This window comes from Schistocerca serialis, chromosome 3, assembly GCF_023864345.2.
Source record: "Schistocerca serialis cubense isolate TAMUIC-IGC-003099 chromosome 3, iqSchSeri2.2, whole genome shotgun sequence".
Classification (NCBI taxonomy): Eukaryota; Metazoa; Arthropoda; class Insecta; order Orthoptera; family Acrididae; genus Schistocerca; species Schistocerca serialis.
In genome coordinates, this window is record NC_064640.1 from 118792530 (window position 1) to 118816170 (window position 23641).

General features: G+C 43.7%; 1 protein-coding gene across 1 annotated transcript in view; it reads right to left on the reverse strand.

The window, feature by feature from the left end:
- Nucleotides 1-23641, reverse strand: part of LOC126470714 (dynein axonemal intermediate chain 3-like) — a 277772-nt gene that overhangs the window by 253589 nt on the left and 542 nt on the right. The window lies entirely within an intron of this gene.

Sequence of the window (23641 nt, forward strand, 5' to 3'; positions counted from 1 at the left end):
ATTTTCTGATGTAGGATCATTATGCTGTATGTATTTAGCTCCTTCTTTCGAGGATCGGATGTACGATGGACCTGAGTTTAGACGCGAGACTTTACCAACACTCAGTTCTTTTATCACCACGATAAGTTTATAGCCGGCCGCTGTGGCCGAGCAGTTCTAGGCGCTTCAGTCCGGAACCGCGCTGCTGCTACGGTCGCAGGTTCGAATCCTACCTCGGGCATGGGTGTGTGTGATATCCTTAGGTTAGTTAGGTTTAAGTAGGTCTAAGTCTAGGGGACTGATGACCTCAGATGTTAAGTCCCTTAGTGCTTAGAGCCATTTGAACCATTTTGATAACTTTATGATCACCTTTGTAGCCGGGATTACTAATATACGTTTGTGCAACGGCGTTTGGCTCGGAGATAGCCACTTCAAACCCTGCCGTTAGGAGTTTCCGTTACTGCTAGTTGTCGGAAAAGGGACAAGTGTTAACTTATTGTTCTTGATTAGCTGATTATTCGGCAATGTCCCGAGTAAAATCCCAAACATCTCCACTGTTCTCCTAAAATGACAACATGTGACTCTGTTGAAAGCGATCAGTCCATAGGATGGAAACTTTAATTTAGGCAACGTCCTCGTAGACGAGTAAGTAATTTGCCGACACCGTGTCTCATCTTCTCTCTTTTCTCCCTCGTCGTCGTCGAGAACAGAAACATGAAATTTCATACTACTTGCACTTATCAGATAGCTACATGAACTAAACAGTTACAGACAAAAAAGTGCGCTCACGTTCGGTACAAATGAACACAAAGGATGACAAAACTTATTTATTAGACAGATGAACTATCCATAGAAGTCTTTCAGCCTAAAATATTACAAGACTTCACTTTATGAAGTGTTGTTAATAAATGTTAAGAAACGTATTGCCATGAGTATGATACAGTGACACCCAAAATGGAAACGCATAACGGGCTATAACACAAAATCCAATTCTTCAAAAGGACAAGTGTTCATCTTTTATGAGAGCAGCCGCTATTGCTTATGCAATTTTGCAGCGTAATAAGTTTTATCAGGTAATGCGCTCAGAAGACATCACTGAATAGTGTCTAAATCAGCTGCATACTCAGGCACTGAGGATCAGAATGATGCGAGAATCTCACATTGCTGACGCGGGCAAGATCGTAGAGGACATTATTTACCATTGCCTTATTTCGATTTGTCGCCATATCTCAAGCGTGTGTACACTAATCAGACAAAACATTATGACCACTGTCCCCCGTGACGTTGGATGCCAACTGGTGGCGTTGCGGGCACATGAAGAAAAGTATGTAAGCGAAGCAGAAACGGGCGGGGGATCACCCAAGCGAATATATGGGCTACAAATGGGGAAATCCATTGAGATAAGCGACTTTGACAAATGGCAGATTATTATTACGCAGAGCCAGTGAATGAGTATCTCGAAAACGGCCGAGGCAGTCGAATGTTAACGCACCTCTGTCATGAGGATCTACGGAAAGAGGTAGAAGGACAGTGAAACTACCACTAGGCGCTAAATGGTTGGACGTCCACGACTCTTCACAGAACGTGGGGTGCGGCCGATTTATGCCCTGTAATGAAGGATAGATGGTGATCTGTGGCATCTCTGGTGCACGCTGCACAATGCAGGTGCACGCACAATTGTTTCGGAGCGCACCGTTCAGCGTACATTCTTGAACATGGAGCTCCGCGGTAGACCACCCCTACGTGTTCACATGTTGACACAACGACATCGTCAGTTACACTACTGGCCATTAAAATTGCTACACCACGAAGATGACGTGCTACAGACGCGAAATTTAACCGACCGGAAGAAGATGATGTGATATGCAAATGGTTAGCTTTTCAGAGCATTCACACAAGGTTGGCGACGCCTACAACGTGCTGACATGAAGAATGTTTGCAACCGATTTCTCATACACAAACAGCAGTTGACCGGCGTTCCCTGGTGAAACGTTATTGTGATGCCTCGTGCAAGGAGGAGAAATGCGTACCATCACGTTTCCGACTTTGATAAAGGTCGAATTGTAGCCTATCGCTATTGCGGTTTATCGTATCGTGACATTGTTGCTCGCGTTGGTCCAGATCCAATGACTGTTAGCAGAATGTGGAATCGGTGGGTTCAGGAGGATAATACGGAACGCCGTGCTGGATCCCAACGGTCTCGTATCACTAGCAGTCGAGATGACAGGCATCTTATCCGCATGGCTGTAACGAATCGTGCAGCCACGTCTCGATCCCTAAGTCAACAGATGGGGACGTTTACAAGACAACAACCATATGCACCAACAGTTCGACGACGTTTGCAGCAGCATGGACTATCAGATCGGAGACCATTGCTGCGGTTACCCTTGACGCTGCATCACAGACAGGATAGCCGGCGATGGTGTACTCAACGACGAACTTGGGTGCACGAATGACAAAACGTCATTTTTCGCATGAATCCAGGTTCTGTTTACAGCATCATGATGGTCGCATCCGTGTTTGGCGACATCGCGGTGAACGCACATTGGAAGCGTGTATACTGGCGTATCATCTGGCGTGATGGTATGGGGTGCCACTGATTACACGTCTCGGTCACCTCTTGTTCGCATTGACGGCACTTTGAACAGTGGACGTTACATTTCAGATGTGTTACGACCCGTGGCTCTACCCTTCATTCGATCCCTGCGAAACCCTACATTTCAGCAGGATAATGCACGACCGCATGTTGCAGGTCCTGTACCGTCCTTTCTGGATACAGAAAATATTCGACTGCTGCCCTGGCGAGCACATTCTCTAGATCTCTCACCAATTGAAAACGTCTGGTCAATGGTGGCCGTGTAACTGGCTTGTCACAATACGCCAGTCACTACTCTTGAGGAACTGTGGTATCGTGTTGAAGCTGCAGGGGCAGCTGTACCTGTCACGCCATCCAAGCTCTGTTTGACTCAATGGCCAGGCGTATCAAGGCTGTTATTACGGACAGAGATGGTTGTCCTGGGTAATGATTTCTCAGGATCTATGCACCCAAATTGCGTGAAAATGTAATCACATGTCAGTTCTAGTATAATATATTTGTCCAATGAATACCCGTTTATCATCTGCATTTCTTCTTGGTGTAGCAATTTTAATGGCCAGTAGTGTACGATTGCAGCGAGCACGGAACCATCGAGATTGGACAGTCAATCAATGGAAACGTGTCGGCGATTCGGGTGAATCACATTTTTGCTATACTGGGTCGATGGCCGTTTCTACAAACGCCGTCATCGAGGTGAGTGGCCGCAAGGAACGTGCAGTGCGCCACGGATGCAGGCTGGTGGGAGCAGTGCTGTACTATGGGAGATATTCTCCTGCTGCTTGCTTGGGACCTGTGGTTGTAATCGAAGACACACTGACAGGTGCAAATCATCTGTATCCCTTGATGCTTGATGCCTTCTCCGACTGTTATGTCATCTTTCAGCAGTACATTTGTCCGTGTCTCGGAGTCACAGCCGCGCTACTGTGGTTTGAAGGGCATTACAGTGAACCCACGCTGATGTCTTGGCGACCAAATTCAGCTGACGTAAATCGTATGGAACCATCTGGGTCACTATCGGGTGCCATCAGCGCGTACGCAAATCAGCGGCTCGTTATTTAAGTAAATTACAAGACCTGTGCGTAGACATCTAATGCCACATATCTCCACAAACCTACTATCAAACTGTCGGATCCCTGATACGCAGAATCAGTGATGTATTTCGTTCCAAAGATGGACAAAAAAAAAACTATTAAGCAGGTGGTCATAATGTTTTGGCTCACCAGTGTATGTATCACGTGCATGTTTAAGCAGTCCTGCAGCTACCTCTTTCACTCTAGATAAACATACACAAAGTACGAGTGAATAACCGAAAAAGTAACGCTGTTTATTGGCCACTAATGTCGAGCGAACAATCTGGATCCATTCCACTGACGGTATGCCAGAGGGAATTAGAATTTAACCTGGGACAATGACCCAGAGTGTCTCGATCTGAGAGTTTACGTAACCATCTCGCCATCTCTCATCTGCCCAACACAGGCGACGTAAGTTGCTTTCAGCACCAGAATTCGAACTGGCTATCTCTGGATCCAGCGCCATCACACTAACGTGCATTAAGGACTTCGGTTACAGAGGTAGGCTATTAACTAATTACTGAACAATAATTAAAATAGACAATTATAATAGAGAGAGAACCGGCGACTTTGCTGACCAAGTTAGGGTTTGGCAAGCACAAAGATAAGTAGCATACACTCTAAGACAAAAAAAAAAAGATGCACCACGAAGGAATTATCCGAATGAGACGGAAATCGGTAGATGTGATGACCATGTACAAACAAACAAATGATTAAAATTTCAGAAAAATTGGATGATTTATTCAAGAGAAAGAACTTCACAAATTTGGCAAGTCAATAACGCGTTTGTTGGATGTCCTCCTGAAGGATATCGTGCTAAATTCTGTCCAATTGGCGCGTTAGATCGTCACAATCCCGAGCTGGTTGGAGGGCCCTATCAATAAAGCCACACACGTTCTCAATTAGAGAACCGGCGACCTTGCTGGCCAAGTTAGGGTTTTGCAAGCACAAAGACAATTGGCAGAAAATTTCGCCGTGTGTGGGCGGGCATTATGTTGCTGAAATGAAACCCAGGATGTATTACAAGTGAAGGGTAACAAAACGAGATGCAGAATACCGTCGACTTACCGCTGTGCTATAAGGGTACCGAGGATGACAACCACAGGGGTCCTGCTATGAAAAAAAAAGAAAGATACCCCAGTGAATGACTCCTGGCTTTGCGGCCACATGGGGGGGGGGGGGGGGGTTGGAGGGCGATCTGCTGTCTGGGGCGCCTTCAGACACGTCTTCGCTGGTCATCAGGGCTGAATAGAAGCAGGATTCATCAAGGAAGACAGTTCTACTCCAGTCAATGAGATTTTAAGCCGAAGACGTGTCTGGGGACGCCATGGGCAGCGGTGGGGTACCAACACAACTTATGAGTGGTGGGCTCCATGTGGTTCCCAAGTTGTGCAGCGACCGTAAACCATGAAATTACCAAATAAGCAGCAACCAGTCGGAAAATCATGTTTTATTTATTTACTTTTGCAAATCGATTTCAACTGATTAACAGCCATCATCGGTGCTTTCAACGAATATGTGCCCTGAGTGGTTTTTGATCAGACCTCATAGTGCAGGAGGTATGACGCCAAACATCGAGATGCGTGAAAAACTGCCACATCATGCATGACGTTTTAATTTATTACTTATTTACTACTAACTCTATTCGCAAAATATTTCGCAGACAGTAGCCACATATACCATTGGATGTACATGCAAAATTACGAGATCTATTCGTGTTGTAACCGCGACCAGAACGGTCGCAGGGATGCCGAGACGAAGGCGCGGCAGGACTGAACGGGAGCGGCCCGCGAACAAACAAAATGGACGAATGGGAAAGGATGGACACGAACAACGACTGACGACCGAGCAAGACCCTACGAACAACAACATGCAAGAAGCAATGGGGTCACAAGCGAAAAACCTCACGAATCAGCAACGTCCACTCGTACACGGAAACAAGCAAAGTAAACGCGCTGTCTGTAGGCGAGATGTCGATAGACTCATGCCAATATCAGACTGCCTCGCCGGGATTTTTTTTTATTGTGATTTCATTCTCCTGCCTCATATGGGTTGGGGAGGGCTTTCAGGGGCGCAATCCACCGCTCTTCAGCCACGTGACATGACAGCTAATACAAGAAGAAAATATTACATATAAAGGCAATTCTCACTGGGCGAGAAGCAGGCGCTTAAATACGTGATAGGGTATGTCACTATTGGCCGCTGGGATCACGTCCTCCACCGTGGCGCCCTCACATTATACGTGGGCCCGGAGCATGTGCAGCCACGGCTTATGGCGCGACGGCTGCAGAGACCTCTAGTGGTAATCGAGGTCCATGCATTCTGGTGTGGATTCGAAATTCGCAGCGCTCGGTACCAGAATTCGGAAAGTAACGTCCGACCGATCGCGAAATATAAACCATTGTGAAAATGAAAAATGTTTTGTTTTCAACAGTTAGCTACACATTACAGTTACTTCTGTACGTGGTCGAAGCTCCGACTTAGACATTTGTTGTAGTGTTGTATCAGCTTTCCAATACCTTCGTCATAGGAGGAAACCTTCTGTACTTTCCGCCAGTTCTCTATGCTGGTCTGCAGCTTGTTGCCTGCGCCAAAATGTTGTCTTCATTATGAGCAACTCATTTGAGCAGAGATGAAAGTCAAAGGGGCCACATCTGGGCTGTATGGTGGGCGATCAAAGACTTCCCATCGAAAACGCTGTAGGAGTGACTTTACTGCCCCTTCAGTTGCGGCCGAGAATTGGCATGAAGAAGGAAGTTCATGACCATTACGTTATATGAGCTGCATGAAATCAGGTGAAATCTTACGGCAGACACACATAATTGGCTGGAGACACGATTTTCGAGGCGTCTTTATGTGCCCACTGTGCCCTCAGAATGGAAAAGAGCAACGTGACGCTATCGATGAGCATAGCACATGTGTGCAAAACTTCATTGGATTTTCACTGTGGTTTCCATTTTCCATCTGATTGGACCTTACTTTCCGAAAGGCCCTCTTAATACTAACTACCCTAATCATTTCCCGCCCAGTTAGCCGTGCGGTCTAACGCGCTGCTTCTCGAGCGGAAGGCATTCCGGTCCCCAGCATGAATCTGCCCGATGGATTAGTGTCAAGGTCCGGTGTGCCAGCCAGTCTGTGGATGGTTTTTATGGCGGTTTTCCATCTACCTCGGCGAATGTGGGCTGATTCCCCTTATTCCACCTCAGTTACGCTATGTCGGCGATTGCTGCACAAACACTGTCTCCACGTACGCGTACATCATTATTACTCAACCACACAAACATTGGGGTTACACTCGTCTGGTTTGAGACGTTCCCGGGGGGTTCCGCGGGGGGCCAAACTGCACAGTAACCCTGGGTTTGGTGTGGGGCGGCGGTGGGGTGTGTGGACTGCTGTGGTCTGTTGTGGGGTTGTGGACCACTGGGGACTATGGCGGGACGAAGCCTCTCCGTCGTTACTAGGTCCCTGGTTTTATACATAATACACACACACCCTGGTCATTTGCCAGGAGATTGACAAAATAGGTGAATTCGTTAAAGTAAACTGGAACTGCTAATATCTACAGAATTAATACACTTTCAGAATGAAACATAGTTATGTACTTTTAATAAATTTATCGTACGCAGAATACCTGATCTAGATGTTATGACCAAGTGCTATCAAAACTGAAATCTGATAGACATTTTTACTTAAGCTCGTTTAACAGTCCCTTTCAAGATATTCATCTATAGAGTAGAAGGAGTTGCCTGTCAAAATGTCTTTCCAACTCTGTTTAAACTGTGCTTTATCTGAAACGGAATTTTTAATGGTTGCTGGAAATTTATTGAAAATGTGTGATCCTGAATATTGGACCCTTTTCTGGATCAAGGTAAGTGATTTTAGGTCTTTACGAAGATTATTGTTATTGATAGTATTGATACTATGTGATGAGCTATTGGCTGGAAACAAAGATATATTACTTGCAACAAATTTCATTAACGAATAAATATACTTGGTTAGAATACAAAGTTCCTTGAAGAGGTTTCTACAGGACTTTCTTGAATTTACACCACAAATGAGTCTTATTACACGTTTTTGCACGCTAAAAGCATTTACTCGGTTTGATGAGTTACCTCAGAATATGATCCCGTATGACGTAACAGAATGAAAGTAAGCAAAGTATGCAAGGTTTTTTATATTTATATCTCCTACATCTGATATCACTGTCATTGCAAATACAGACTTGCTTAAGCGCTTCAGCAATTCTGTGGTATGCGCTTCCCAACAGAATTTACTATCGAGTTGCAATACCAGAAATTTAACACTGTTAATCTCTTCAGTCTGCATGTCTTCATATATATTATTATTCACATGCTAGAAGGAAATCTCTTACAGGTTCTGAACAGCATACAGTGGGTTTTCTCAAACTTTAATGACAGTGAATTAGCTTTAAACAATTTATTAATGTCAGTGGAAATTTGATTATCAGCCATTTCTAACTCTGTACTTCACTTGCTTCTTATTGCAATGTTTGTATCATCTGCAAACAAAGCAAATTTAGCATCTGGCTATGTGACAGACGGAGTTTTCCCTGTCTCATACATCCTACACACCATCTGAAACAGTTTTGTTATGATGTGTTCTTCCAAACATTTAATCGACTTTAGTCTTTCAGTGTTTTGCCAGTTCTTCTCGGAGTACCGCATTCCCACCTCATCTTCATCCACTTCCCTTTCCATAAAACTGTTCTCAATTTTCTTTCCCACATAAAGTCCTTCTTTATTTTCCTTCCACCTTACAGCTTTCCTTTTCTTGCTTAGTATCGACTCACCATCTGAGCTATTGATGTTCATATAGCAGTTTCTCATTTCTCCAAACATTTTTGTATTTGCTACAATCGTGCATGCTTCTCCAACTTTGCATTTCTCCTCTAGCCATCCCTTCCCTTTTGGCTTATTCGTTTGCAACGTCTTTATATTTTCCCCCTCTATTTACTTAATATCTCGTGTGTTATCCAAGTATTCATACTGTTCATTAATTGTATTCTTACCTTCATTATTTCATTTATCAAATATACTCATTCATCTTCTGCTGTGTTTCTTTCGCCGATTTCTGCCACTCGTTGCTTGGTGATACCTTTGAAACAACAACCACTTCCGGTTGTATCAACTTATCCAGGTTCCATATCCTTAACGTCCTACCATTCTATACGTTCGCAGGCTCCAGTCTGCGTTTCATAACTAATAAATTACGATAAAGAGTGCATATCCGTCCAGAAAACGTTTTATACTTTAAAATCTGGTTTATAAACCTGTTTCTCACCATTAGGTAATCTATCTAAAAGTATCTGGTGTCTCCAGGTTCAAATCCCTTGTGTATTGCAAATAAGAAAGTTAGGGATCAAATGAAAGGCCCAGAAAACAAACTTTAAAGCTCATACGGTATTTCTGTCATTGAAATAATTAGAATCAAAAATTACACTGAGAACAGTCTCCATCTGTTCGTCTAACATTGTAATCGTTAATGCAAATAGTAGTTTGCACATTATCCTCAAATCGATGGACGACCTTGTTTTAGATCACAAAGTGACACCAGCTGTGTTCGTGGAGAGAATGTTTGTGAAAGGGATGCCTGCTTCTTAAAATTATCATACTGACATCAATCATCAAACTGGAATGCCTGTTTATTAAAATTACCTGTAATGTACCATACTGACATCAGTATTATGTACTTAAAAACGTTCAAAATTCGGAGACAAGTTTTTGTGAGTAAATGTGTTTTGAGGCCTCATTTATTTATATTGTCTCATATACACGATCCAGTCACATTAATGTGACCACCACTTAAATTCGATGTCGACTTGCAGTAACCACTCACAGACGCCAGATGGCGGGCCTAGCAGTGCAGGGTACATAAAGCGTGTAAGCTGGATGCAGAAAGCAGTGTAGTCTTTGTAATGCGGAAATGAATCGGTTTACCTGATGCCCAAAAGAACATGACCATTGTGTTCTGCGCCAAGGGTGGAAGCATTTCCGAAATGGCTAACTTTGTAAACAGTTTGCATGCCGCCGTGGTTAAAGTATACCATGCATAGCAAAATGGTACTATCCAAAACCCTCCCTCTGTCCTTTTCCCAGGCTCCCTCTCCCACCCCCTTCCATCCTGTTCTTCCCCACCTCTCCTCTCTTTGACTCCCTTCTCTCCCGAGTCCTTTTGCTTTCCCCTTCACTGCCTTCCCAACTCCTTCTCGCACCCCCTTTTTCTATGTCCTCTTCCTCCATCGGCTCCCCCGTTTTTCTTTTCCACTCCTTCCCCCTTTTTTCCCCTCATTGGTCCGGGTCCTCCCCCCCCCCCCCCCCTCCCCATCTGCCGCCGTGCCGCCTATATTGCTGTTTTCAGTGAATGTTCAGTGTTGTGTGTCCCCTGTCAGTGTTGCGAACAGCCACCATACTGTCGCTAGTTGTGCGAACAGACACCAGACTATCGCCATGTTATTTAATTGTCCCTGTCTACTTACTATGTGTCTTCATCCACATCGTCACCGCCATGTTCTTATATTTAAAATTCCGCAGCTTTCAGCCATTTTACTGTTATTAACTAAGTCACCGTTTTATCGCCTTTTTTATTGTTTGTTATCTTACGATTGTGCCATTGTGTTGTTTAACTCTTCTCTCGGCTGTAGAGCGGTGTATTAAGCTGCTGTCAGCCCCCCCCCCTCTAAAGGGGGGGGGGGAAATCGAAAATCAATTAAGGAAAAAAAATCCAAAACCAGCGCAGAGACCGAGGCACCTCGGACCTTAGATGACAGCAATGAACGACAACTGTGGAGACCGAGCGAGGTGGCGCAGTGGTTAGCACACTGGACTCGCGCTCAGGAGGACGACGGTTCAATTCCGCGTCCGGCCAAACTGATTTAGGTTTTCCGTGATTTCCCTAAACCGCTCCAGGCAAATGCCGGGATGGTTCCTTTGAATGAGCACGGCCGACTTCCTTCCCCTTCCTTCCCTAATCCGATGAGACCGATGACCTCACTGTTTGGTCTCTTCCCCAAACAACCCAACCCAACTGTGGAGATGAGTATGGGCGAATAGACGAGCAACTGTTGCGCAACTGACCACCCAGATGAACCAAATGGCTACCAAAAGTGTCTCCTCAAAAATCGTTCAGCGAAAGTTGCTGCGTATGGGCCTCCATTACAGCCACCTGGTTCATGCGCCCAAGCTGACTACTGTTCATCAGCGATGAAGGCTGGAATTTGAACACCACCGAGTGGCGACAGGTGGCCTTTTTAGATGAATCACGTTTTATTCTCTATCGACAGATGGCCATCTCAAAGCAGGTGCCATGGAATAATCATCGGAAGGGCGCAGTCCAGAGGAGGGAGCGTTATAGTCTGGGGAACGTTTTTGTGGCATTCCCTGGGTGATCTCGCTTTTCTGGAAGGAACAATGGATCAACACAAGTTACATCCCTGGGGACCATCCCCTACATGGAGTTTGCTTTTCCTCAACACGATGGCATCTACCAGCAGGACAATGTAACATGTTGCACAGCTCACAGTATGTCGAAGTATGTGTCTCGACGAGCACCAGAATGAGTTTGTGAGACCACATAGATCGATCTCATTGCACCGTGGGTCCTCAACTGAAAAGCATAGTGCAGCTGGCAACGCCACTAAAGTCAGTGCCTTCCAGAACCTTTGTGACTGTCTTCGTATGTGTCTCTTAGTGGTCTGCGCTGCAGAAGGTGATTATTCAGGGTGTTGACAGATGGCCTCATTAATGTGACTTGACAGTGTATTCTTCTCTTGGCCAATATTGTGTTACATTCAACCCACATCTTTTGATTTAGGATTCTTTTGGTAGCTTTTAGACGTTTCTATTGAAATGAGTTTTTTTTTTAGATTTTTTATGTGAGACCAATTTGATGGTATTATTTCAATGGTACAACATTTTCATTGAATCTCCCACCCATAATTCCGATTTATTAAGGAAACAAAAAGAAAAAGGTTATGTTTGTTACTATGTAGCCTGCGTAGTGCCGAGCTCGCTAGTGGCGAAGGTAAGAAAGATACTCTGCAATGTTCACAGTTGGCCTGCTATGTATCTGCGTTAATAATTGCGCACCCACTGGAAAATGAAATATGTCTCCAGACATTCAGAATAGCCGGTGGTCGCTTCCCTAGGTTTCTGTGTAGTGTACGTAGCTGTAGGTTGTAATTATTCGTTTCTAGTGCTTCTGTTAGCAATTCTGCACTCAGAAATTCGGTGATTATGTTCAAGATGGAAGCACTTAAAGCGAGAATTCCATTGTGGGAAAGACAGAAAATGGTTCAAGTGGCTCTGAGCACTATGGGACTCAACTTCTGAGGTCATCAGTCCCCTAGACTTAGAACTACTTAAACCTAAGGACATCACAAACAACCATGCCCGAGGCAGGATTCGAACCTGCGTCCGTAGCAGCAGCGCGGTTCCGGACTGGAGCGCCTATAACCGTTCGGTCACCACGGCCGGCGGGAAAGACAGAATCTGGTTCTTATGTATTAAGGAAAAATTAAAGTTAGAGAGTGAAACATGTACGGGAACCTATGATTTTCTTTTTCATAGTTTACGATATTCTTACAAAACACCATAGACAAGAATTCAACAGCTAACTCCTTACCTTAAAGAAAATGAGGATTAAAATATTTTCAATCCCCATGCCCATAACTACTATCTTAAAAAAATTAACTTGAAGTATGTGAGGGGGACTAATATATTCTTCAGTCTTTATCCTCATAACTACTCTCTTATAAAATTACTGTACATTAATTTAATTGATGATTGATTACATTAGTCTGCACAAGTAAACTGGAAAAATTAAACCGGAAAAACTCCATTTCTCAGTCCAATTTCCTTAAATTAGCTGTCATGTCCGAAGCTTATCAGAGCTCTAACTCGTGCGGATGTCGGCAGTTTTACATTGTAACAAAACCGTTTCTCCTGTAACTGATCGCAGCTGCACATGCGCGTGTCTACCCCAATTGTTCACCAGAAAGTGCTGAGCCATGCAGCATATGGGATTTTACATTGCTTGGCTATTATGGTGCTTGCAAGCAACTTGGCCCGTATCTGCACAGACTGAATGACCACCGTGTGGTAGAACAGGTGCAGTTCGAAAGCTGCACAAATGCATATCTTGCATCACTTGCAATCTAAAGCTAGCGAGTCCGCAAAGAATTATGTTAACAGTTTGTGTCAGTACGACCAATAATTTGGAAAATATAGACGTTCAAATTTAATAGCTTCTCAGCAGAGTACCAAAAATAGTCACATAACAAAGGATCAACCAAAGCAAAAGAAGTCCACCCACAAACTGCCAGAATGAGATGTCAAAAAAAAATTGCAGTGTAGCAGACAACGTGGCTTTCTATGACGCTAAAAGTAAACTTCACCCGACCGACCGCCGTATCGTCCTCAGATCATAGGTGTCACTGGATGCATATACAGAAGGGCATATGGTCAGCACACTGCTCTGCCGGTCGTTATCACTTTACGAGACTGGAGACACTACTTCTCAATCATCTAGCTGCTCAGTTTTCTTCATAAAAGCTGAGGGTACCACACTTGCCAACAGCACTTGGTAGACCTACACAGTCACTCATCGACGTGTTAGCCAAGCCGAACAGTGCTTAATGTCAGCGGTGACGGAAGCTGGTGTTACCACTGTAGCAAGGCCCTTGGTTGTTCTATGATACTGACAATGTAAAATAAAGAACCTATACAATGTGGAAATTATATGGCAGTCCATTGACAACCTGTGGGTCAATAGTACCTAAATATAAATTTTTTCCTTCTTTCTTGTGTGTCTTTTCTAAGCCTTGGGAATTACTCGTAGCTATGTTTTATTCTTCTTCGTTTATTCTCTTTGTTGTACAACTGGAATAGCTAGAGGCTCTTACAACCTTCTCAAGCACAGTTTTTAATGAGACTTTTACTTTCCTGTTTGCCTCTTCCGACATAAATGTTAATAGTATCGCGTATAATCACATGTGCTCGTATGTGAAGAAATTTCCCTGCACTTTCGGTGTGCAAAGACTGCTGTGCGATGTTATGTAGTTAAGAGACGGCAGCGGGAGCGCTCAATGTGTGCTGGTTGGCCTGCAGGCGACTATCACATGAGGCGGTTGCCCCTTGGGAACAAAGGACTCGCTCAGCACTCCGGACGAGAATGTGTTTCTACTCCGACAACAAATCATCTCGCTTGAGCTCTGCCGGCAATTGTAGCCGTGAGCCGAATAGGAAACACTGTACGAGGTGTCGCGGCCGGCAATACGCAAGGCCCTAAGGAAGCATTACACATCGCCATATTACACACTACATTTCGCAGCTCTCTAGCGGCAGAGGGCTGCAAATATGTAGACATGTAAAATAAATATGTTGAATGTTAATAACGTTTATTTTATTTAAACATCTTTAAGAGTTTTCACATTAAAAATTCGGAGGCATTACTTTTCAGCTCGCCTTTGTAAATCAAATGAAAATTTAAGAAGAAGAATGAATACTAAAGAGATAAAATGTGACAATAAGAGCATTTCAAACGTAATGCAATTTTCTCAAATAGAGACATGGTTGAAAAACGTGGCTGTTACTTAAAATGTCCATCTGGCGCATTTGTGTTTGCAGTATTCTTGCAATGAAATATATTCTCAAGGATGTTTGTATTTTCATAATAACAGATGTTGGTTTGCATTGTAAAACACTTTCTTTCGGTCACGAAAGAAATTTTCAGTGTCAACCAGCTGTTTTCATACGAAAACAAACAGAGTTTACAAACTACATGAGTGTCAAAGATGCTGCGATACAGTACCACGGTATGGCATTTTTTGGGAAAGGAAGCAGAAATTACTGTTTTGTTAAATTACATTACACGTAGGTCATTAAATACAGACATAAAACGATAAATACATAGGATTTTTTAATTATAGCGTTACAAACTTATTTTGTATAACGAGAAAGAAATGTGGACAAGAAACTGTGTAAAATCCTTATGTGCTATTTAAACACTGATGTCGATAATCCATTACAATTTATTAGTATTTAATGCCATGACTAATACTAGCTATTTTAGGAACATACAATATTATATTATTATTTACTTGATCTCCAGATAGGGGTACTAACATTATTTATATTGAAGTATGGAAAGTACATTCTGGAAGTTTTTCAGGAAAGAGTGTTAGCCGACTCAATCTGCTCATTAAGAATATTATCGGGGGAATTGTTTTTGTGTGTATGTATTTCTATGTCCTCTAAAAGATCCACAGTGGCACATATTGCTCTCAGTGTTTCTCATCGAATGGTTTTCTGTTGCAGTGCGGGCTGCCAGTGAAGATTTGTTCAAGTTTCCAAGCCATAAGGCATCAAGGTTCTCTTCGTACCTGATCTCGGAACTTCTGACTGTCTGACAAATGTAGAATTTAGATCACAAATCACAGTGGAGCATCCGCCAACAGAAACTCAATGACAGCTCTCCGCTTGGAAAGCACCTCCGTTAAAGACACCATTTTAAAGGGTACGTATAGCGCAGTCACCTGACAGGACTTCATCAAACTATAGGGACTGAAGCAGTAATATTTCACTATGTTCCATAGCAAATTCTGCATTTTATCAATCGAAACTGCCCGATAAAAATAATGCTTTGCACTACTTACCGAACGCCCCTTGTATGGCGGTACGTGAGAAACAGCGTGCTGTAATCGAATTTCGAATTCGAAGAGTCCGTCCACACATGGTGCAACCTCTTCTTCAGCATGACAATGCCAGACCACATAAAAGCACTGTCATATCTGCAACAACCCGACGCCTCGGGTTCACTGTCAGCGATCACCCTCAATACTGTTCCAACTTGGTGCCATCCGGTTGTTCATCTTTTTCCAAAACTTAAGAAACACTTTTGAGGACTTTATTTGGATAGTGATGAAGCGATGCAAGCAGAGGTGAGGCTGTGGATCCGTCAACAATGTAAAACATTCCAAAGTGATGGTATCAAGAAAATCGTGTCTCGTTGGGAGAAATGAGTTCGTCGCGAGGGTGACTATATTGAGAAATACATATGTAGACATGAAGAATAAAGATTTAGAATGTTAATAACGTCTGTTTTATTTAAAACGCTTCAAGAGTTTTCACATTAAAAATTCAGAGGCATTCCTTTTCAGTACGCCCTCTATATAATTTCCCTGTAGTTGCGCTCGCTGATGGCAGTCGTAACTCTCAGCAACTCCTGTCCTCACTGATGTCTCGCCTTCCTCTATGGTTGCATGTTGCAGTAAAGCGCATGCAAGTACTTTACCGTGAACCATCAACGTGCAGACTACAAAACGCTCATAAGGCAGAGTACAAATATAGATCCGACAGGAAAAAAGAAGGAAAGGACGGACGGCAGAATTTGACGTCCAAGTCACTATAGATGGAACACACTAGATCAGTTCGACCAAGACCAGGAAGAAATTCAAGTGTGGTCGTATTCAACAAACCGCTTCAGAGTCTACCTCATATGGCTTACTGATACCAACTTAAACGTCCGCCTCCGGTAGCTGAGTGGTTGCCGGCACGGTAGCTCAGCGTGTTCGGTCAGAGAGCCGGTTGGCCTCTGTAATAAAAAACTGAGTAGAAGGATCGACCACCGAACTTGAATAGCATCTCTTGCGACGTCCGCAACGACCAAACACAATGATAAAAAAAAAGTGGTCTGCGTGACAGAATGTCGATCCTAAGGACCCGGGTTCGATTCCCGGTTGGGTAGGAGATTTTCTCCGCTCAGGGACTGGGTGTTGTGTTGTCCTAATCATCGTCATTTCATCCCCATCGACGCGCAAAGACTTGCACCCGGCGAGCGGTCTACCCGAAGGAGGCCCGTCACATGACACATTTACCAACTTAAACCTGTATTTCAGGGCGTCCTGTTTCTCCCAGACAAAGACTTTGTTCCAATCACTGTGCCCCCTAGATCTGTGGCGCTGTCTTGAAAACATAGTGGTTCGGATATGGGTAAGAACGACTTCAAACCTACACATTGGAGTTCTTTATTTGTTTGTTTGTGTGTGTGTGTGTTCTTCAAATCTGATTGATCCAACAAGTCCGTGCGTAGTCTTTAGAAACACTATTGCGTGCATCACCGTTTACCGAATCTAGAAAAAAAAAATCCCTCGTACACCTAAGATTCCTCCAACAAGAAATTTCCTCGTACTTTGACCAATTATATATTATTTTGGTGCGCACATACGCTCACACAAAAACACACACACACACACACACACACACACACACACACACACACACACACACCTCACTCCCATACTCACATACGTCGCTTTAAGGTCGCTTGGAACTGTAATACGATGAATTTCGTGGGAATTTTCAAAAATATTCTCATTTTTTTGAAAAATACATTATATTACTTTCATACAATATTTGAAGTTAACATACAGCAAAATTTTATTTCACTAATTTGAGCATTAAAGGATGCTGTCCGCTTAGATTTTGGAACCATTATCTGACTAACATAATCAACAATATTACAGACACTAAAACTACCAGTCACAGTCGATTCTTATTAGCTCCACTCAAATTATGAGCAAAAATAACAATTTACGGAAAATGCGTTTATCATAAAACTGAAATGAAATTTTTCGACCACTCTCTATTTGTGCCACTGGAACTCACCAAGTAACCAGGGTACACCTGAGTGGAAAGAGGTACACTATGTGAAAAAACGTATCCGGACACATGGCTGAAAATGACTTAAAGTTTGTGGTGGCCTCCATCGGTAATGCTGGAATTCAATATGGTGTTGGCCCACCCTTAGTACTGTTGACATCTTCCACTCTCTCAGGCATACGTTCAGTCAGGTGCTGGAAGGTTTCTTGGGGAATGGCAGCCCATTCTTCACGGAGTGCTGCACTGAGGAGAGGTATCGATGTTGGTCGGTGAGGCCTGGCACGACGTCAGCGTTCCAAAACATCCCAAAGGTGTTCCGTAGGATCCAGGTCAGGACTCTATGCAGGCCAGTCCATTACAGGGATGTTATTGTCGTGTTACCACTCCGCCACAGGACGGCAATTATGAGCAGGTGCTCAATCGTGTTGAAAGAAGCAATCGCCATCCCCGAATTGCTCTTCAACAGTGGGAAGCAAGAAGGTGCTTAAAACATCAGTGTAGGCCTGTGGTATTTAGTACCACGCAAAACAACAAGGGATGCAAGACCCCTCCATAAAAACACGATCACACCGTAACACCACCGCCTCCGAATTTTACTGTTGGCACTACACACGCTGGCAGATTATGTTCACCGCCTGTTCACACCCTGCTATCGGCACGCCACAATGTGTGCAGTGATTTGTCACTCCACACAACGTTTTTCCACTGTTCAATCGTCAAGTGTTTACGTTCCTTACATCAAGTGAGGCGTCGTTTGGCATTTACCGGCGTGATGTGTGGCTTATGAGCAGCCGCTCGACCATGAAATACAAGTTTTCTCATCTCCCTCCTAACTGTCATAGTACTTGCAGGGGAACCTGATGCAGTTTTCAATTCCTGTGCGATGGTCTGGATAGATGTCTGCCTATTACACATTACGACTCTCTTCAACTGTCGGCTGTCTCTTGTCAGTCAACAGACGAGGTCGGCCTGTACGCTTTTGTGCTGCACGTGTCCCTTCACGTTTCCACTTCACTGTCACATCGGAAACAGTTGACCTAGGGATGTTTAGCAGTGTGGAAATCTCGCGTACAGACGAATGACGCAAGTGACCCCGAATCACCTGACCACGTTAGAAGTCCGTGAGTTCCGCGAAGAGCCCCATTTTGCTCTCTCACGATGGCTAATGACTATTGAGGTCGCTATGTGGAGTACCTGGCAGTAGGAGGCAGCACAATGCACCTAATATGAAAAACGTATGTTTCTGGGGGTGTCCGGATACTTTTGATCACGTAGTGTAGGTAACCACGTTTCTAGACTGTTATCAATATCGCGAATTACCAGCATGCTAAATTGACAGTAGCTCCATGTTGCTGGCTGTCTCGAAATTGGTTACAAATTGTCACAGTTAACGTCGAACTGTAAAATGCGTCGTTTGATAAATTTGTAAAGTTTATTTCTCGGGATGTACAAAATTTAGTGACACATTCGTTAGTTCTGTGCTACACAGTAAGTTTTCGCGATACGCTATTTGGCAAAACCTGATCTATGTTGTGCTCAGTGGTGCAAGCTGAAAACCTAGCACTGCGACATTCGGAAGGGAAGATAAGCACACTGACTTTTCTGAAATGGTTAAAAAGCGTGAACAATAATTTTACAGAAATACGTTGAAACACTGTAGACAAAACTACGGGGTGAAAAGTATTTAAACCGACAAACTCTGGGAGGTTGTAGGGGACATCAAAACAAATATTTTTCCCTAATGTCATTTTTTCCTATGAGGATTATTTAAACCAGTGGAGGCCGTATTACGCTCTTCAGGTGTTAGAGGCCGTATTACGATCTTCAGTTGTTAGAGGGCGTATTACGCTCTTCAGTTGTAGGCAACTGCTGTCCACCAGTGTAGTAGTGCAGTGTCTCTGTTTACTAATGGAGCGATACACCTGGAGTGAGTACACTGATATGGTTGGTGCGTACTACGTAGCGCGCCACAACGGACGAGTTGCATAGCGGGTTTATCAACAACAATATCCTAATCGCCGTATCCCGCATCGTACGACCTTTGCTGCTGTGTACCAACGTCTGCGTGAGACCGGGTCACTTAGCAGATTACCTAGACCGGGACGCCGTCGCACTTTAAGAACGCTGCAATTTGAGGAAGCTGTCTTGCAGCATGTGGAGCGCGGTCCTTCAATCAGCACTCGTGCAATTGCACGTCACATGGGGACGAATCAGATGACTGTAAGAACAGTCCTTCGAGAGCAATTGTAACGTCCATTTCACTTACAGCGTGTCCACAACGTGGAACCAGTTGATTATCCACCCAGAGCACAGTTTTCGCAGTGGTACCTGGAACAGTGTGAAATGCCTCCTACATTTCCATCCTCTGTGTTGTTTACCGATGAATCAACGTTCGGGCGTGATGAAGTCTTCATCATGCACAACACGCACGTTTGGAGTGAGGATAACGCACATGCCACAGTTACTAGCGCTCATCAAGTGGTGTTCTTCGCTAATGTGTGGGTCGGTGTTGCTGGGGACTATTTAATTGGGCTGTATCTGCTACCTAGGCCATTAAATGGCAGGTACTATTACAATTTTCTCTCCAGAGCATAGCCAGAATTGCTGGAAGACACCCCGCTCCCTACAACGAAAGTAGTTCCAACATGAGGGGGCGCCGGCACATTTCAGTCGTCGTGTGCGTCGATTCCTGGACCGACGGTTCCCAGAAACGTGGGTTGGCAGAGGTGGTCCTGTACCATGGCCTGCTCGATCCCCAGATATGTCCCCTCTGGACTTTTTTGTGTGGGGAGAGATGCGCAACCTTGTTTACGCAACTCCTGTTGCATCAGATAGTAACAGGAGCAGGGACAATTCAGGATACTCCTGGGGTTTTCGCCCGTGTCAGACAGAACATGATCCGACGGTGTAACCTTTGTTTACGTGTCAATGGAGGCATTTTTGAAAATCTATTGTAATTGAAATTGGGTTGTGTTAATGTGTTGTCTCTTGGTCATAAAAAATGGAAAAATATTAGTTGGTTTAATTAATTTGCCGCCAGAGAAATCTTCCTCTACCGGTTTAAATACTCCTCATAGGAAAAAATAACATTAGGGAAAAATATTTGTTTTGATGTCCCCTACAACCTCCCAGAGTTTGTCGGTTTAAATACTTTTCACCCTCTATAGTGAAGGCAAACTGAGCACGAACTCAAAACTAGTGAAAGGAAATAAACAGAATCGCAAGTGAGATAGATTATCGGAAGGAAAGAGAAGTTCCACCGTTCTGGCCTTAGACGGGTCAAATGGGACCGACCGAATGCCGTGTCATGCTACGCCAATTGCGCCATTTCGATGCAGTATGTAGGCGCGTGGGGTCAGCATGCCGCTCTCCCGGCCGTTGTCGGCATCGCAGGCCTTGGAGCCGTTACTTATCATTCAAGTAGCTCCTCAATTGGCACCACGAGGCTGAACGGACCCCGGTCCATTCCCTCTACCAAATGTCTCTGGCAGTGCCGGCAATTGAACCCGGGCCCGCCACGTGGCAGTCAGCCACTCTGACCACTCAGCGGCAGAGGCGGGTTGTGCTAGATTATATTTGATTAAGCTTAACACTCTGATTGCCACGAGGCCGCCGCTGGCCACAGCAAAGCGTTGGGCCTGCCACCGCGGCCCGCCCTGGCCTTGCGGTGAAACTTCCATCACTATGCGTACGGCAGTCAACGTGTTTAGGAGGACTTTTCATGAAATTGACCGAAAATCTCACTTTCCAGTTTATTTTATTAGTAATCATGGACAGTAAGTTCAAGAAGTTTCAATAGCATCCGAAGTTCCTGGAAAATAACTATATGTGTGACGTGACCTTCGTGCCACGCCCAGTTTTCGAAGCAACAACTACAGTACTACCTCGATGAGCAACGATTCCGTGGATTACTCTCAAGCAAGCGTGCACAGAATACATCTAGAAGGCTGTGGTAGAGAAGGTATTCGGCAGTTCCCGTTACAAACTTCTACAACTTGCAGAGGGGAATGAGTATATAATATTTTGAGTAGGAACCACGTCCGGAAACGCACCTTTTCCTTTCTCATCCACTTCTGTTTGTGGAATTGAATTAGGTGTGACGCAGTACAATTATTAGGTAATAATTCGAAAGCCGGCCGCTGTGGCCGAGCGGTTCTAGGCGCTTCAGTCCGGAACCGCGCTGCTGCTGCGGTTGCAGGTTCGAATCCTGCCTCGGGCATGGATGTGTGTGATGTCCTTAGCCTAGTTAGGTTTAAGTAGTTCTAGGTCTAGGGGACTGATGACCTCAGATGTTAAGTCCAATTGTGCTTAGAGTCATTTGAACCAATAATTCGAAAGAAACACAACGGAGCATCCATTTATCACTTAAACACATTCGGTTCAATGAACACTTAAATATTACGTGTTTACCTTGCTAAAAAAAACTCGTAATTGTGTACGTACAGACCAGTACTGATGCATTACAATAGCGGCTCGATGTGGCGACCACCAACGTTGTTACAGATATCTTACCTGCGAAGCATGTTCTGGTGGACACTCTCCATCCCACCTGGGATCTCTTCAGTTTCTAGGGCAGCGACCAGAACTCGTGCCAACAGATCTTTCTCCGTCTCTACAGGAGTCTCGTAAATTAAAGTCTGCATACACGTCAACCTGTCTACCCTTTTGCATGCCAGGACAAGCAATTCTGAGACTTTTCTCTTTCCCTCAGCAGGTGTGGACGCGCTACACAACTGAATTGAAACCATCGTAGAAAGGCAACAGTGCGTTTCCTGACATAGGTTCCTATTCTAAATATCATGTACTCATTCCCTTCTGCAAGTCCTAGAAGTTTGTGAAGGAAATTTCCTTACACCCTGTATACTCTTTGGCTCTATAGATCATTTGTGACTTTGTTCTGTATCTTAGAAACAATAACAAACCAGCTGCTTTGTTTGTGAAGAATGAGTTATTGTTTTGTCTTTTGCTACTGACAGACTTTTACGCAGTTGTTCGATTCTTTCATCATTCAATAATGTTACGGTCACAAAGATCGTACAGAAAACTGGAGACACCACATAAGAAGTTAGGGAATGGTGTCAACAGATAAACATACCATTCATCATCTGCACCACATTAGCTGGTGAAAATATATATTGGCTCAGAAGGATAACAGTCCCTAAATTCAGAAGGAGAGGTTTCCAAATTATATCCTGGATGTCGTCAAGCCCACTTAGAGGTTTCTGCCGATCCTGAACGTCTAAAAAGGTGTGTTCATGGCAAAAACTAGAATCCAAATGAGTCTCTAAATTCACGCGTGTGGAAACGATGCCCTAAAACCACATTTTCATCTGCTATAGTTGTCAGAATTGCAATTTATGAAGCAGTTCTTGTATTTAATGATGGGAACGTAGGGAGGATGAAGATATTAGAGAGAATGAGCTCTAAGACAGGAAATTTCACTCAAGACATCTTTGGAAAAATAGATTTACAGCGCCTCTCTGCAGCTGAAAAGACAGTTGAAGACCTGGTAAAGGAAAGAAGGCAGAAAATAAGAAAACAGAAGAGATGCCTTGAAAGGGAAGAGGAACCTGGGAACAAATCTGGGGCCTCCCGAAGAAGTGACACAAGAAAAAAAAGTTAGGCTGAACTTTAAATTGCATTTCTGGAAAAGTATGTTTTTTTTAAAGTTTACGTACCTTTTTCTCAGAATCTATGAAGGCTGAAATTATGAAATTTTGTACACTTATTTCTATGCGCCTATAAATTTTGTCTTAAGAATAAATTGTGAAATACTGAGTGTAAGCTGAAATACGGAGCAAAGTGCTTGGAATTTTTCAGGAATTTTGTGTTATTCTTACAGAATTATAATTAAAAATTTTAAAAATTCTCCTGTTTGATATATTCAGAAAACCTAATGAGAGAAGCTTACTGTATGCAAAGAGATTAAACAAAGAAAATTTTTTAGAAATCTTTTGAACAGTTTGTATGAAAAAGGCACATATATCATTTTTTGAAATTAGTGCTTTTAAATTCCATAAAAAAGTTAAATATATGTAATCCAAGGAACTTAAGAATAAATGTGTTAATTTAATGTAAAGTATGGTACAAAATTTCATTGCCGTATCTTCAAAATTGTGGATGTGGCGCATCTTTTAAATAGGGTGTGTGTTTCATGAATGTCTCTATTTAATTCAAATCAGTTGCTGCCAGGCTTTGGGAGTGTTGTGGTGCTCTTCTGTTTCGCGGAGTGGCCTCTTTATGCGACGGTATATCAACACCAATTTTTAGGGGAGCTTTGTTAACAAAGTACAGCATATCTGACGACAGTGAAGCAGAAT